We start from the raw sequence: 15577 nt of genomic DNA on the forward strand, positions 1-15577 counted from the left end.
TAGCTAGCAGTTTGCAGAGCACCCAACAGATGTCGCTGTGCTCCCCTCAACACTTAACTGGTCCCTGCAGCATCTTCATGGGGCTGCCTCATGCCCCTGCCACAGTGCTCTGTTTAGGAGCTATCGCCTTAGTATTAGTCCTGGTTATCCTCAGGGAGTGGAATCCGGGATAATATTTACTTCTTTCTTTATCCTCTTTCTAATCGCTTAAATAATGAGCTTATAACACTTAAAAGAGATCAGAACCAGACAGAGGTGATGGCTGCACAACATCATGAATGTACTAAATGTTACTAATGGCCAATGTCATGTCATGTGCATGTCACCACCAGGAAAATCCCTAAAAAAATGAGAGGTCAGAGAGGGGGGAAAAAGATTTATATTTAAAAAAACCCCAAACCCCTCAAGGAAGTTGAATGAAATGATGGAGGGTAAGAATCTGTAAGCTGGGAAGCTGTAGGAATCACAGGCCCCAACTGCTCATACTATCCCCCTCCTCCCCCCACAACCGGTGCCAGCTTTCCAGGGAAACACCCTGCACCAGAGACTTCCCATCACCCTCACATTTCACCTTTCCCTAGAGGAAGATCATTCTCCATTTCCCTGGCTGGCTTCCTTGTTCGCGGAGATGGGAAAAAACAGGCTGCAGGAATCCCCCCAGAAAATAACGCTCAGGAAGACTTCCTTGGGGCTAAACAGCCAGACAGGCAACAGGAGACCAGCATCTAGTTTTAAATCTCCTGCTTGGCAGTGATCATGGTGACTCTCAAACATCATGTCTCTCCTATTGATGCTATACCTGTCTTTCAGTCACATGGACTGAGTCGCCCGCTGCTTCCGCTGCCCAAGTCAATGTACAGAAAGAAAGACAGGACTGTGCTTCTGTGTGTTGTCATGTGTGTGCACATCTGCTCCCCTGAGAAAACCAGGCGACTGGGCCACACCTTCCTTTGCTGGACCTCCAAGGGTAGCATCTTGTGCTAACCTGTTCTACCCATGAAGAAATGGCAGCTCAGAGCACCTCTGGGAATGCTCAGAGGTCATCCAGCTGATGCACTGGAGCCATTGCTGGAAGCCGAGGCAGAGGCAGAGTGAAAGAGATGCAAAGAAAGATTACAGTCTCAGCACCAGACCACCTTCCTGCATCTGCTTCCTTCCTGTCTGGGCCAGGTCCCCTGCATCCTTCCATTTCTCTCTCTTGCTCTTCTTATAAGGATGAGGGTCTTATTCTTACAATCTCATTTCATCTTAATGACCCTCTAAAAGCCTTATCTCTAAATATAGTCACATTAGGGATTAGGGCTTCAACACTGAGGGTGACACAATTCAGTTAATAAAACAATGCAAACCAAAATAAGATTTTTAGTACATGGCACATGAAAGATTATATACCCCCTAGTGGTATAAAAAGTGTGGATCTAGAGCTACATTTAAAAATAATTAGATACAGTATTCCCTCACTTGTTGCAGGTATTATGTTCCAGACCGCCCCCCTCAACCCCACGAAGTGGGAACCTTACATTTATTCTACACGCCTAAACCTACGTAACTTTAACAACATACATATACAGTACCGCAAAATCCCACAATATAGCAAAAAATCCGTGATAAATAATTAAATACAATATTTTTTTAAATTCTGTGATACAGTGAGACCGCAATAAGTGAACCGCGATATAGAGACTACTGTAAATACGTAGGAGAAGGCATCAAAATTAAGACAATCTCCAGGCATCAGGAAATTTGAAATTTATTGGGGAAAACAATATAAAAATCTGAAAGTTTGAAAAGTGAAAAATTAAAGTACAGTTGGAGATACATGTAGAATAAATGCCAGAGGGTGGTCTAGCTTAGGATGAAGTAGCAGCAGCTTTCTTAATATCATTGACGTATAAGCTACTGCATTTCTCTCCATCCATTCACTCTCCCCTGTTACACTGAGAGCTGATAGAGAACACTAGGGATACATGTGATCATCCACATTTGCCTGGATATGGGCTACCTGGTGCATAATCCTATGCTGATGTTTCATTTATATGTGTATTTAAAGAACTATACCTAATTTATAAAAACTTTTATTTTGAAATAATTTTTAAGCTTCCAGAAGAGTTTCAAATTCAGTACGGAGTTCCCTGTACCCTTCTTTCGGCTTTCAGTGATGTTAACATCTTACAGAGCCATGGTACACTTACCAAAACTAAGACCTCATCATTGGTGCGCCACTACTCACCAAACCATAGGCTTTATTTGTAGCTTCTCAGTTTTTCCACTAATGTCCTTTTTCTGTTTGGGGATTCAGTTGATGATACAACATGGCATTTTCTAAAAAATATCCTCACACAAGGATATATTTATTGATTTTAGAGAAAGAGGAAGGGAGGGGGGGTGAGAAACATCAATTGGTTGCCTCCCTTATGCGCCCCAACCAGGGATCGAACCTGCAACCTAGGCGTGTGTCCTGACCATGGATCAAACCATCCAAACTTTTGATGTATGGGATGATGCTCCAACCAACTGAGCCACCTGGCCAAGCCATCACTTGGCATTTAATTATCACATCTCCTTAGGTCCCCAATCTATGACTGTCCTTAGGTCTTTCTGTGTCTTTCATGGTATTGATATTTTTGAAGAATATTGTTCAGGTATTTTGTAAAATGTTCCTTATTGGGATTTGTCTGATGTTTTCTCATGATTAAACTGGGCTTATGGACTTAGGAGAAGAATATCACAGAGGTAATGTGCCCTTCTTATAGTATCATGTCAGAGTACATTTGATATCAATATTTTTTATTACTAGTCATATTAACTTTGATTAACTTGGTTAAGGTGGTATCTGCCAGGTTTCTCCACTATAAATGCTACTATTTTTCCCTTTCCCTAGTTATTTATTATTAGTGAGACATAAATATAGCCCATTTTCACTGAGAGGAAAATTAAGCTAACCTCCTGTAGAGAAGAATATCAAAGAATCTGTGGACATGCATTAAAAACACCCCAGTAATTAGTATATTTGGGGGGAGATACTTTGAGCCTGTGCAAATATCCTGTTTCTGCCTATAGTTTTGCCCACTAATTTTAGCATCCATCAATGGATCATGCCTGCAACAATTATTACTATATGTCTAATAAGTGTTTTTAATTTTCCTCAGTCTTCCCTCATTTACTCATTACAGGTCTTCTGTAGGAAAGAGTTCTCTCTTTCCCATCACTTATTTATTATTAAATCATTTATTTTCATCACTGTGGCCTCATGAGGATTTGTTTTATTGCTCAAGTTATTGTAAGTTTGGCCACTGAAAGTTCTTTCAGCTTGGCTCTTTAGCTTTTTGACTTTTTAAAAGTACCTCCTTACTTTGTGACACATATGATGCTTTAGGCTCATCCTGTGTTTTTCCTGCTGCAGACATAGAACCAGGCATTTCATCAAGAAGCCTGGCTCCTTTTAGTGGACAAATGTATTTAGAAACCAAGATCTGAGCATGAAGTGTCTTATTGCTCCTGGGTTTCACTGCTTCTAGATCCTCTCGATGAACAGAGCTAGGAAATGTATGTGTGTATATCGACCCATGCATACATGAATCTGTTTGTCTGTCTGTCTTTCTAAAAGTAAACACTTATACCAAAATCTCAGACTCCAACCCAGCACAACAGAGTCCACACATTGAGTTTTGAATGTGGACAATTTTATATACTTTTTCTGTTTCCTAAATTTCAGTCTGGTTCATTTGCAAATCTGTACCTATTTTAAGGGTACCATTTGTTGAGTTTTTACAAATGCATATACACTCATGTAACCACCACTATAATCAAGATAGAGAACATTTCCATCACTCCAAAAGCTTCCTTTATGGCTTTCTTCAATAAAACCCCACACCAGTTCCAGACAAACACTGCTCTGCTTCCTATCACTATAGATTAGGTTGGTCTTTTAGTTTCATAAAAATAAGAATTGTATAATATACATCTTTTTGTACCTGGATGCTTTTGCTCACTGAATTAGCTTCCTAGGGCTGCCATAACAAAGCACGACAAACTGGGTGCCTTAAAACAGTAGAAGTTTATTCTGTCCCAGTTCAGGAGGACAGAAGGTTGGTTCCTGCTGGAGGCTCTGGAGGAGAAGCTGTTACCTGCCTCTTGTCCTGGGTTTGCCGCCAGTCCTTGGAGCTTCTTGGTTTGTGGCAGAATAACTCTAATGTCTGCCTCCCTGTGTCTCTGTGTCTCTGTGTCTCTTCTCTCCTTATCAAGACAACAGTCCTATTGGGTTAGGTCATACAATCCAGTGGGACCTCATCTTTACATGAGTGCATCTGCCAAGACCCTATTTCCAAATAAGGTCACATTCAAAGGTACACGTGGTTCAGACTTTTATATATCTTTTTGGAGGAATAATTCAACCCCAAACTCTCAGCCATAACAATATAAAATTCATTCATGCTGGCATGTGTATAAGTATTTTGCCCCTTAGTGAATAGTATTCCAGTATGGATATTCCACAATGGGTTTATTTTTTCTCTTGCTGTAGACATGAGTTGTTTTCAGTTTGGGGCTATTGTGAGTAAAGCTGTTTCTAAATTCCTGTGCAGATCATGAGAACTCCAGTTGCTTCACATTCTCATCAATGCTTGATATTGTTCAACTTTTAATTCTAACCATTTGAGTGAATCTGTAATGGTAACTTGTGGTTTTAATTTGCATTTCTTTGATGATGAATAAAGTTAAGCATGCTTTTTTATGCTTGTTGGCTGTTGCAGAGTTTCTTCGGTGAAACATTTATTCAACTTCTTAAAAATACATATTTTGACTTCTGGCCAAGATAGAGGCATAGACAGACACGCTGCATCTCCCTCTACAACTAAGAAGAAATATAACTACCTCAAAACTAGAGACAACCAGAAGTTCCAGAAAATCAAGCTGCATGGAAGTCCAGCAAACAAAGATATAAAGAAGAAATACTCATCCAGACAGGCAGGAGGGGTGGAGCCAGGGCAGAGAGGACACGGTGTGATGGCAGCAGCAGCTGCAGCAGTGGCAGGCCAGCAGAAAGTGCCGTCACATGTTTTAAAAAGTCAGGAGGGACACCTGGGTAGTGCTCCCAGCACCAGACCAGACTGAGCAACTCACGGTCCCAGGGACAATAAAGCCTCATTGCTTCTGACTGTGAAAACCAGTGGGGGTTGGGGCAGAAGCAAAACTGATGGTCTTTCAGCAGAGTCTGCTTGTTTAAAGGGTCTCCATGGTCCTAGAACGTCCGCAGACCCACCCACTCTGGGCACGACGGCCAGGGCAGCAGCTAGAGGGGCGCCAGTCCCATATGGAAGTGGGAGAAGTGCCTGGAAAAGGTGCAATGAGTGAGCAGCATTGTTCCCTCTCAGAGCCCTCCCCCATATACAGTGCCACAACGTGGTGAAATGAGTTGCTTTGTACTGATGAATAACTAAGGCTTCACCTCTTACAACGTAACAGGTGTCACAGCTCTACCTAAGACACAGAGGCAAAGAAACACAGGAGCCTATCAAGATAAGAAGACAGAGAAGTATGGCCCAAAGGGGGCAATGAATCAAGGTTCCAGTGGGAGAACTAATCGACGAGGAGATAGCCAACCTAACAGATGAGAAGATAGCCAACCTAACAGTCATGATAAAGATGTCCACAGGCTTGACAGACATGCTTAAGTATGGCAAATGCATAAAGGAAGAAGTGAATGCTATGCTAAATGAAATGAAAAAAAAGATCCACACAAAACAAATGGTGAAGGGAATGAAACCTGGGTTCAAATCAATACTTTGGAACATAAAGAAGAAAAATACAGTCAACCAGTACAGAATGAGGAAACAAGAATTGAAAAAAAATGAGGAGAGGCTTAGGAACCTCTGGGAGAACTTTAAATGTGCCAACATCCAAATCATAGGGGTGCCAGAAGGAGAAGAGGATGAGCAAGAAATTGAAAGTTTATGTAAAAAAATAATGAAGAAAAACTCACCAAAATTGGCAAAGGAAATAGAAATACAAGTTCAGGAAGCACAGAGAGTCCCAAAGAAGCTAGACCCAAAAAGGACCACACCAAGACACATCATAATTAAAATGCCAAAGGTTAAAGATACAGAGAGAATCTTAAAAGCAGCAAGAGAAAAGCAGAGAGTTAACTACAAATGGGTGCCTATAAGACTATCAGATGATTTCTCAGAGGACACTTTGCAGGCAAGAAGGGGCTGGCAAGAAGTATTTAAGGTGATGAAAAGCGAGGACTTACAACCAAGATTACTCTATCCAGCAAAGCTATCATTTAGAATGAAAAGGCAGATAAAGTACTTCCCAGACAAGGTAAAGCTAAAGGTGTTCATCATCACCAAGCCATTATTATATGAAATGTCAAAGGGACTTACTTAAGAAGAAGAAGATCAAAATTATGAACATTAAAATGACAACAAACTCAGAACTATCAACAACTGAATCTAAAAAATAAAAACAAAATCTAACTAAGCAAACCAGAATAGGAACAGAATCATAGGTATGGGGATCATTGGAGGGTTGTCAGCTGAGAGGGGGAAGGGAGAGAAATGGGGAAATGGTGCAGGGATTAAGAAGCATAATTGGTTGGTACAAAATAGACAGGGGAGAGTTAAGAATAATATAGGAAATGGTGAAGCCAAAGAACTTACATGCACAACCCATGGACATGAACTAAGGGGGGTGGGATTGCTGGAGGGAAGGGGGGTACTGGGCAGAAGGGAGTAAAGGGAAAAAAAATGAAACTACTGTAACAACATAATAAAATATACTTAAAAATATGTATTTTATTGAATTACATGCCATCTTGTAAGTTTTGATAGTTCTTTATATATTCTGGATACAAATCCTTTATCAGATATATGTATTGTAAATATTTTCTCCCAGTCTGTGGCTTGCCTTTTCATTTTCTTAATGGTATTTTTCCAAGAGTAGAAAATATCAATTTTAATTAAGCACAATTTATGATTTTTTTTTATTGTTTATGTCTTTTGTTTCCTATCTTAGGTCACTTGTTCCCTATATAGTCTTCTAGAAGTTCAAATTTTTATGTTTAGGTCTTTACCTATTTGAAGTACTTTTGTATGTGGTGTGAAGAAGTGTTTTTTTTTTGTTGTTGTTTGTTTATTTGTTTTATAGCTTTTCAATTGTTCTAGAATCATTTGTTGAAAAGATTAGTCTTTCAACGCTAAAGTACCTTAGTGTCTTTGTCAAATCAATTTACTACCACATATGTCTGAATTCACTTCTGGACTCTCTATTCTGTTCTATTGATCTATAAATATGTCTCTCCTTATGCCAGTATTACATGGTTTGATTATTATAACTTAATGTCTTGGAAATCAGGTAGTGTAAGTCTTTAACTCTGATCTTTTCAATACTGTTTTGGCTATTCTAGTTCTTTGCGTTTCCATATAAATTTTAGAATCAGCTTATTAATTTTTACCCTCCAAAAAGCCTTTTGGGTTTTTATTAGATTTGTATTACATCTATAGATTAATGGGGTGTAATCAACATAGGTACAATATTGGGTCTTCTAACCTATGAGTATGACATATTCACCATTTGTTTGGTAGTTTTCAGTGTACATGTCTTGCACATGTTTTATTAAATTTATTTCTGAGTATCTTTGGAAACTATTGTAAGTAGTATTTTTCCACTTCAATTTCAACTTGTTCATTATTATCATATAGAAATATAATTGATTTTTATATATTAACCTTATATGTTGCAACATTGTTCACCTCACTTATGATTCTAGAAACTTCTATAGAGACTTTAAAACATTTTCTATGTATACAATTGTATTGCCTAAAAATAAAGACAGTTGTTCCACTTTTCCAATTTGGATACATTTGTGTCTTCTTAATGTATAGCTGTGGCTAGGACCCCAAGCAAAATCTTGAATAGAGATAATGATAGGAGACATCTTTTTCAATAAAAGATGGTAAAACAATTAGACAGCTGTATGAAAAACAAATCGCCCTAGTGATTCCTAGCCCTGTGTGGGCTCTAGGATTTTTTCAGCTTACAGCCCCCTGATTATTGCTCTTTTCCCAGATGTTGTTCTTTGCTCAGCCTTGGGTATTTACTTTATGCTGCACAGATTGAGATTCAGCCAAAGATATAAGGGGACTCCATGCAGATTTTAGAAGCCCTTTCTCTGCATAACTCACTCATTTCTCTCTGGTATTCTGTCCTGCAAATTCTAGGCACCTTTGCCTCCCCAAACTCTAATGTCTATCCCTTCAACTTGGTGAGAGGTGAGACTTCCAGACTCTGTTTGGATTTCTCACCCAGCTTTGCATTCCAGAGATTCCTTCTACGCAGAAAATTGGGGTAAGGTTTTATCTTATTTCTCTTTTCTCAGTCCTGACTTGCCTATTGTCCAAGGTCTGAACATATTGTTTAATGATCTTTGTTTGTTGATTACAACATTTGTAGTCCTTAGAAATCTAAATCTGTGGTGACACACATCCTTGTTTGGTAATTTTTGATTGTGAGTTCACATTTTGTTAATCTTTGGGTAGGTCTGTGCTGGGCACGCCTTCCTTCAGACAGGATTTGTGCTCTGCTGGGAGCAGAGAGGTACTTTTGACATGGAGCTCCTGTGAGCCCTTTCAAGGGTCCCAGACTTAATTTCAGCTCCTCCAACTTGCAGGTGTTACCAATAAGTGCATTTACTGTCAAGTCAATGTCACCCTTGGGTTTTAGCTGTTTATGAATTGTTTTCCTCCTTTGAATATTTCCCTAACATCCTGCAAGCTCAGAAATGTGTTTAAAATTGTGTTGTAATTTACAGGGTATAGTCCTTTAGCAAGAGGGCCTTTCCAAGTTTCTAGATTGCCATAATGTTAGAATCAGAAGTCCTCGTCATTCGCTCTCCATCCTTCCTTTCATCTATCCCTCCATTGACCTTTGCTTTATCCCTGACTCATTCTCCATTGACCACCGTGCTGTTCCCAGCCCCCTGCAAGATACTTCAGAGAAAACAAGAGAAGGTCCTTCCCTTTCAGGAGTGACAGAGCTTAGAAAACATCTCTAACACATTGACCCTCCTTAAAAATGCCCCTTTGACTAAGTACAAATTGGCAATTACAAAATAGCCATGGGGATGTAAAGTACAGCATAGGGGATATAGTCAATTATATTGCAATAACTATGTTGGTGTCAGGGGGTACTAGATTTATCAGGTGGGATCACCGTGTAAGTTATATAAATGTCTAACCACTATGCTGTACACCAGAAATTAATATAATATTGATTGTCAACTGTAATTAAAAATGTAAAAAAATTTTAAAGGCCCCTTTTTCATCCGCCAGCCCTACCTTCCTGCATTGCCACACTTTACCTTGGCACCACAGAACCCGGGTCTGAGTGGCTCTCAGCGAGGGGAGAGCTCCCAGCTGGCTTCACCCCATGACCCGGACCTCAGTGGACCCTGGCTGCTCTGGACCTGGGGCCTCTGTCTCTCTGCTTCTGGCCCACTCCTGTTCTGTCGCATGGTCACCCACCCACCTGTGGCCCAAGCTCCAGCCCAGGCGGGCTTTCCCGAAACTCCAGAAGCCGACGGTGCTGTGAAGAAAGGGGGGCAGAGGCAGTGGCGGGTAGCCCAGGGGTGGTGACACACTGGGGGGTGTTTGGGTCTTGAGGACAGAATCAGCAGGTGCGGCTGGGTCAGAACAGGCTTGGCGACATATGCTCACAGTTCCTGGAACAAGCCTCACTTGTTAAAAAAGAAAAACCAAACAGCCCATCCTTCTCTGCACAGAGTTAATGTATGTTTGAAGCTTGTGGTTCCTCAAGGGCCCCGGCGGCTTGTGACATTTGTGTGTTTGGTCAGGCTGGCTGCCAGCCCCTCCCCGCCCCTGTCTCCCAGTGCCCCCAGCCCTTCATCCCAGGCTCTGAAGCAGTAAATCACCCACATGCTCACTCTGAGGGGGAAGAGGTCGGGGGACCTCCTGAGGCTGGACAGAAAGAGGGCTCCCCACACAAACACCCCTTGCCCCTTCCCACTGCAGACAAGCAGCCTCTGTGGCTGAAAAGGACTGGGGGGTGGGGCGAGAGCTGCCAGGAATGGTAAAGGGAGGAGAGTTAATATGAAGTCTGCTCTGCCCAGTGGCCTCAGCAATAACGTGGGGGCTAAGGTCTGCATGTCCTGTAGGTCAGTATCTTCCAAACGTTAATGTGCCTGCGAAGAACCTGCAGGTCTTGCTCCGGTGCAGATTCTGATTCTGGAGGGTTAGGTGAGGGCCTGAGCGGCCGCATTTCTAGTAAGCTCCCAGGTGTGGCTCCTATTTGCTGGTTCAGAGGTCATGTGTAGTGAGGTTGAAGGCTTTTGCTAGCCTAAAAGGGTCACTGTTGGAAGCTGGGTGTTGCTGCACCTAGAATCACCTGGAGAGCTATCAATGTGCCCGGTTCCACCCAGTCACTGACTCAGAGTCTCTGTGTAGGGACTGGGGCACCACTGTTTCTTCCTTCCTTCCTCCCTGCTTTCCTTCCTTCCTCCTTCCCCCCTCCTCTTTCTTATGCTCCCCCGGGAGGCTTGAAGGTATAGCCAGGTTTGAGCATCACTAGCCTAGATTATGGAAAATTAACCCCCACTTTAAAATTCAGAGTTTTGACCGATTAACTGGAACTCAGGGAGGAATGGCTGTAAGTGGTCTAACACGCACTCTTCCCAGAAGCGTCTTCTTTCCCACAGCGGGCCTGTTTTACCACAAAGGAATGACAACAGCGGAACTCCAGGGGGAGAATAAGTAAATGACCAGGTCGTACCTCCCCCAAAGGGCAATGCTATGTGGTCTTGTTCCAGCAATTTCATGCCTTGGGCCTCTGCATGCTGGCCCTGACCAGGGAACTCCTGTTTCGGTCTGTCTGTTCAGCCCAGAATTCCCAGAGGTCCTGCAGCTTTCTATGTATGGCTCAGGAGGGTCCTCTGCCCCCTCATCACAGCTGAGTGAAGGAGGCTGCTGGGACCCCTGTTCCCCCCAGAGGCTGTGTTCCCCCAGTGACCCCAGCCATGGCTGAGGACAGTGGGAATGAGGCACTAACGTCCCTGTGGGTTTTCCCCACAAGGCCCACACATCTGGCTCCCATTTCCCTCCGCAGCAGGCTCAGCTGGGCAGAGTCTTTCTCTTTGTATCTTGGAAAGTCAGATTTAAAGGCCAAGTTCAGCCTGCCGTCCATCCTCAATCCCCTGGGAAGCCTTCCTCAGAGACCTTGGCCCCCTCGTCCTCTGGGAAGCAGGTGGGTTCATGCCAAAGGAGAGGGCAAAATGGTGGGGTTCGCAGGGGTCCTGGTTTCTTGGTGAGTTGGGGAAGTGAGACAGTTTGGGGTTATTTAAAAAGAAGAGGGAGGCCCTGACTGGTGTGGTTCAGTGGGTTGGGCATTGTCCTGCAAACCGAAAGGTTGTTAGTTCGATTCCTGGTCAGGGCACATGCCTGGGTTGTGGGCCAGGCTCCCGGTTGGGGGAGCAGAGAGGCAACCAATCAATGTTTCTCTGGCACATCAATGTTTCTCTCCCTCTCTTTCTTCCTCCTGTCTCCTTCCTCTATAAATAAATAAATTAAATCTTAAAAAAAAAAAATTAAAAGAAGAGGGAGGCACATGAGCACCAGGAAAAGTGAGTGTCTGCTTCCCCCAGGTGGTGAGGCCTGCCCACAAGGTGATGCGGGACAGGCATTCACAGTGCTCAGCTCTCATCCTCATCCTCACTGCCTTGGGCAGGGCAGGCAGGTGAGAGGGGCCGCTGCCACATCTCCTGTCCCCCTTGCTCTCACCCAGGCCCTCAGGCCCAGGGGGAGAACAGGGGCCCTGTGGGGTGGGGATGGGGTCTCCTTAAGAGGTATCAGGGTCATTTGTAATGCTCACTGACTAGAGGATCACCACACACACACACACACACACACACACACACACACACACACTGTCATGGGGACAGTGCACATGGGGGTCAGGAGCAGTGACTCTGGGCTCTCATAGTCTTGGCTCAATGCTGGCCTGGCACTCACCCTGTATGGGCCATGGAACCTCTGTGAGCTGCTTTCTTTTTCTGTGAAGTGAGGACAATAAAGTAAAAATTGAATTGGGTAAACACAACGCATCCAGCCTAGTATTTAGCAAACAGTTAATAAATGGAGGAACATTTTTATCCATCTATCCATTGTCAATGTAAGAAACATTCAAACCTGTAGAGAATTTTTATGAGTTTATTTGAGCCAAACTCATGACAATTGCCAGACAGCAAACTTTCAGTGGATTGAGAAAATGCTCTGGAAAATGGCAGTTTTACCACTTATTTAATTTACCATAATCAAAAGGGAAGACAAAAGGGAGTTACAAGAAATGCTTTGGTGATAAATTAGGGAGGTGACAGAAAGCAAAGTGGGGAATTCTCTGGGATTGGATAGAAAGTAAAACCAGTAGACACATACTTCTTTTACATTTGAGGGTATAAGATAGTTAACAGTCAACAATCAACAGGATAACAGTAACAATGAGGGGATTTGTGCTTTCTGCACTGTTGGTGGTTGTACCCTGAGGGGTCTGGATAAAAAAAGGAAATTACCTTGACATTCCAAAAGTATGTTATCGTAAATACAAGAAGACAACAGACAGACTCAGTTAAAGATTGACCTTTGTCAGGAAGATACTGGCTTAAGATACCACTACCCGCCATGATTCTTAGTTTGGGATTTTTATGTTTAGACCATCCTATGTGGCTACTTTAGGTCTCGGAGTGTGTAAGGCCTGCCACCGAGGCCTGCCCTGAGCTTGTCAGGTTTAGGATGTGGCCCCCTTTTCGTCCACATCATCCGTCCATCCACCCACCCATCCATCCACATCTATCCACCCACTCATCTGTCTGTCTCATCTATATGACAGAAGGGTCCAATGGGTCTCCCACCGGGGGAGCTTGTTAGTTGTGTGGGTCCAGGACTTTCTCCAGAGTTCCTAATTTTTAGGTCTGTGGTGGAGCCCAGGTATCCGCATGTCAAACAAGGTTTTCAGGTGATGCTGATGTAGGTGGTCCTCAGATCCCCCTCAGAAAACACTGGCCTAACTCCTCATCTCATTTTCCCTTGGAGGAAACAGGCCGAGAGGTGACTTCAGCAATGGAGTGACTTACTTGGTGGTTCAGGCAGGACTCCCCCTCCCTCACTGCCTCTTCACATGGGGTGTGTATGGGGTGGTGGTGAGTGTAACCAAGAGACTCCAGGGGACAGCTGGCAGCCCGCTACTCTGCCCTCCCTCCTGCCCCCTCCCCTGCCCACCGACACTGCCCTGACTCCTGCACTGAGCCTGTCGGGGAGCAGGGATTTATTCCCTTGGACCAGCTTTCCACCCTTTATTTCCTGCATTATTTATGTCCCTTGCCTTTTATCTCCTGCATGGCCAGCCCTGCAAGGCCCATTATGTCACTTTGGATATGGCCACATCAATCTCTGGCCTTGGGGAGCCCAGCCCCCCAGCCCATCATCATCATTTATTCTCTGGGTTCCTTGAGGCCCAGCGGCAGGTGTCCAAATGCATGGATGGACCCGCTGGTGTTCTCCTCAGAGGGGACCATTGTGAGGGGGCCTAGGGGGCTGTCAGGTCAGAAGGGCCACGGTGCCTTGTCTGGGGCCCAGAAATGAGGTGATCTTTCAAGAATCAGCTTTTCAGTGGGATGCAGGGGTCTGGCTTAAGGACTTGCAAGTCTAGCCTAGACCCAGCCTGATGACTCCCTGCGTGACTTTAGACAAGGAGAAGTACCTTTGCAAGCCTCAGTGTCTTCCTCTGTCACGTGGGGTGGGGGCTGAGCAGAACCCTCCAATACCAGCTTCCAGGGCTCCCAAACTGTTTTGTAGATGAACAGACATTCATTAAAAAGGCAGGAAGGGGGAGAGGGGCTAGGTCCATAATCAGTTGGGGGAAGTTCTGAGTGAAATGGTGGCCTCAAAAAATATATCCTGATCCTACCTCTAGAACCTGTGAATGGGACCTATTTGAAAAAAAGGTCTTTGCAGATGTAATTAAGTCAAGGATCTCCAGATGAGATCATCCTGGATTTAGGGTGGGCCCTAAGTCCTGTGATATGGGAAGGGCAGAGGAAGATCTGAGACTCAGACACATAGGGGTAAAGACCATGTCAAGACAGAGGAGGAGGCTGCATCCACGCATTACCCAGCTAAGGAATGCCTGCAGCTACCAGAAGCTGAAAGAGGCCGAGGGCTTCTGTTTCAACAACTGTGAGCAAATACACTTTCTATTGTTTTAAGCCATGAAGTTTGTGAGTTTGTTATGGCAGACTCAGGAAACTAATACGGTATAAGAGGAAAACAAGTTTCTTTATTGCAGGACTTGTCAGAGCCTTTACTAACTAATGTGTATTAAGAGGCACTGGAGGTGCAGGGTGAAAATGTAACATGAAGCATTGGACTGGGAACACCCCTCAAGGTGCTGTGTCTTGCAGAGCACTTTGGGGACCCCTGATCTATGACTTGGGAAAGGTGAGATAAGGCTGATGTGTGTGTCTCTGTGTGTGTGTGGTGTGCAGGGTGGTTAATCTGCCTGGTCTGACTCTTCCTAGAATGAGGTGGGCTAGCAGAGTCAGAGGGCCCTGCCCCAGGTTTCTTCTGTTAGGATCTCAGGCAAGGGAAGTCCCATTCAGCTTGATCCACTCCCAGAGGGGGTTCGTGTTGGTGGGTTAGAGGGAGTTATTGGAGTGGTTCTCCCAGGACACCTTTTTAGTCTGCAGACTAGGCCTATACCAGAAATCTTCCTACAGATGCCAAGGATGGGGTACTGGGGGCTTCTGCACCTTAGATATCTCCACTCTGAAGAATCAGATTTGTTTTGTAGCCTAGGAAGCTAAGGGTCAATGATAATTATCATAATAATGAAGTCAGTTACCATTTATTAAGAGATTACAAAGTGTCAGATCTTGTGTTAAGTGCTTTGTGCATATTAGTTAATTTATTCTCACAACCCTATCAGCCTATTTTACAGATGAAGAAATAGAGGCACAGAGAGGCTGAAGAGCCTACTTTAAGTACCACAACTAGTAAGTCTGAGAGTCAGGATTCAAACTCAGGTTGTCTAAGTGTTCTTAATGACACTACACTACTTTCCCCAAAGGCTGGGGCCTGAATGGGTCACTCCAGGCATGGAGGAATGGCTCCAGGAGGGAATGTTCATGCATTCAATCACTCACCATTATTATCTACACACATCACACCAGTTACTGGGCTGAGTTCTCAGGCTTCGGGGAGCCTGCCCACTGCACCACGTTCTACATGTAATCAAAACAAATCATGTTGGGAAGACAGTCAGTGACAAAATATCTTAGTTTTTTTCTAGTTATTATTTTCATTATTAATTATGCTGCCTGGGACTGTGGATAAAGCAAGTCATTATGTTCTAGATTTTCTATGCTCTCATTTAAAGTTTAGTTTGTTGCTTAAGAATCTACAAGGGCTCCCCTTTGCCTGCAGGAAATGTCTCACCTCCTTCCTCTGTCGTCCCAGCTCTGTGACCGGCTCCAAGCTCCCTCTCCAGGTCGGTTCCCCTCCGCCCCTCCAAAGGA

The 15577-nt window shown here is 43.9% G+C and overlaps 1 pseudogene; it reads right to left on the minus strand.

Moving 5' to 3' along the window:
- LOC150010216 (spliceosome-associated protein CWC15 homolog pseudogene) overlaps window positions 1-15577 on the minus strand; it is a 43816-nt pseudogene that overhangs the window by 17395 nt on the left and 10844 nt on the right.

The sequence above is a fragment of the Furipterus horrens genome, unplaced genomic scaffold (genome assembly GCF_987537825.1).
Source record: "Furipterus horrens unplaced genomic scaffold, mFurHor1.1.pri manual_scaffold_5, whole genome shotgun sequence".
Taxonomy (NCBI): Eukaryota; Metazoa; Chordata; class Mammalia; order Chiroptera; family Furipteridae; genus Furipterus; species Furipterus horrens.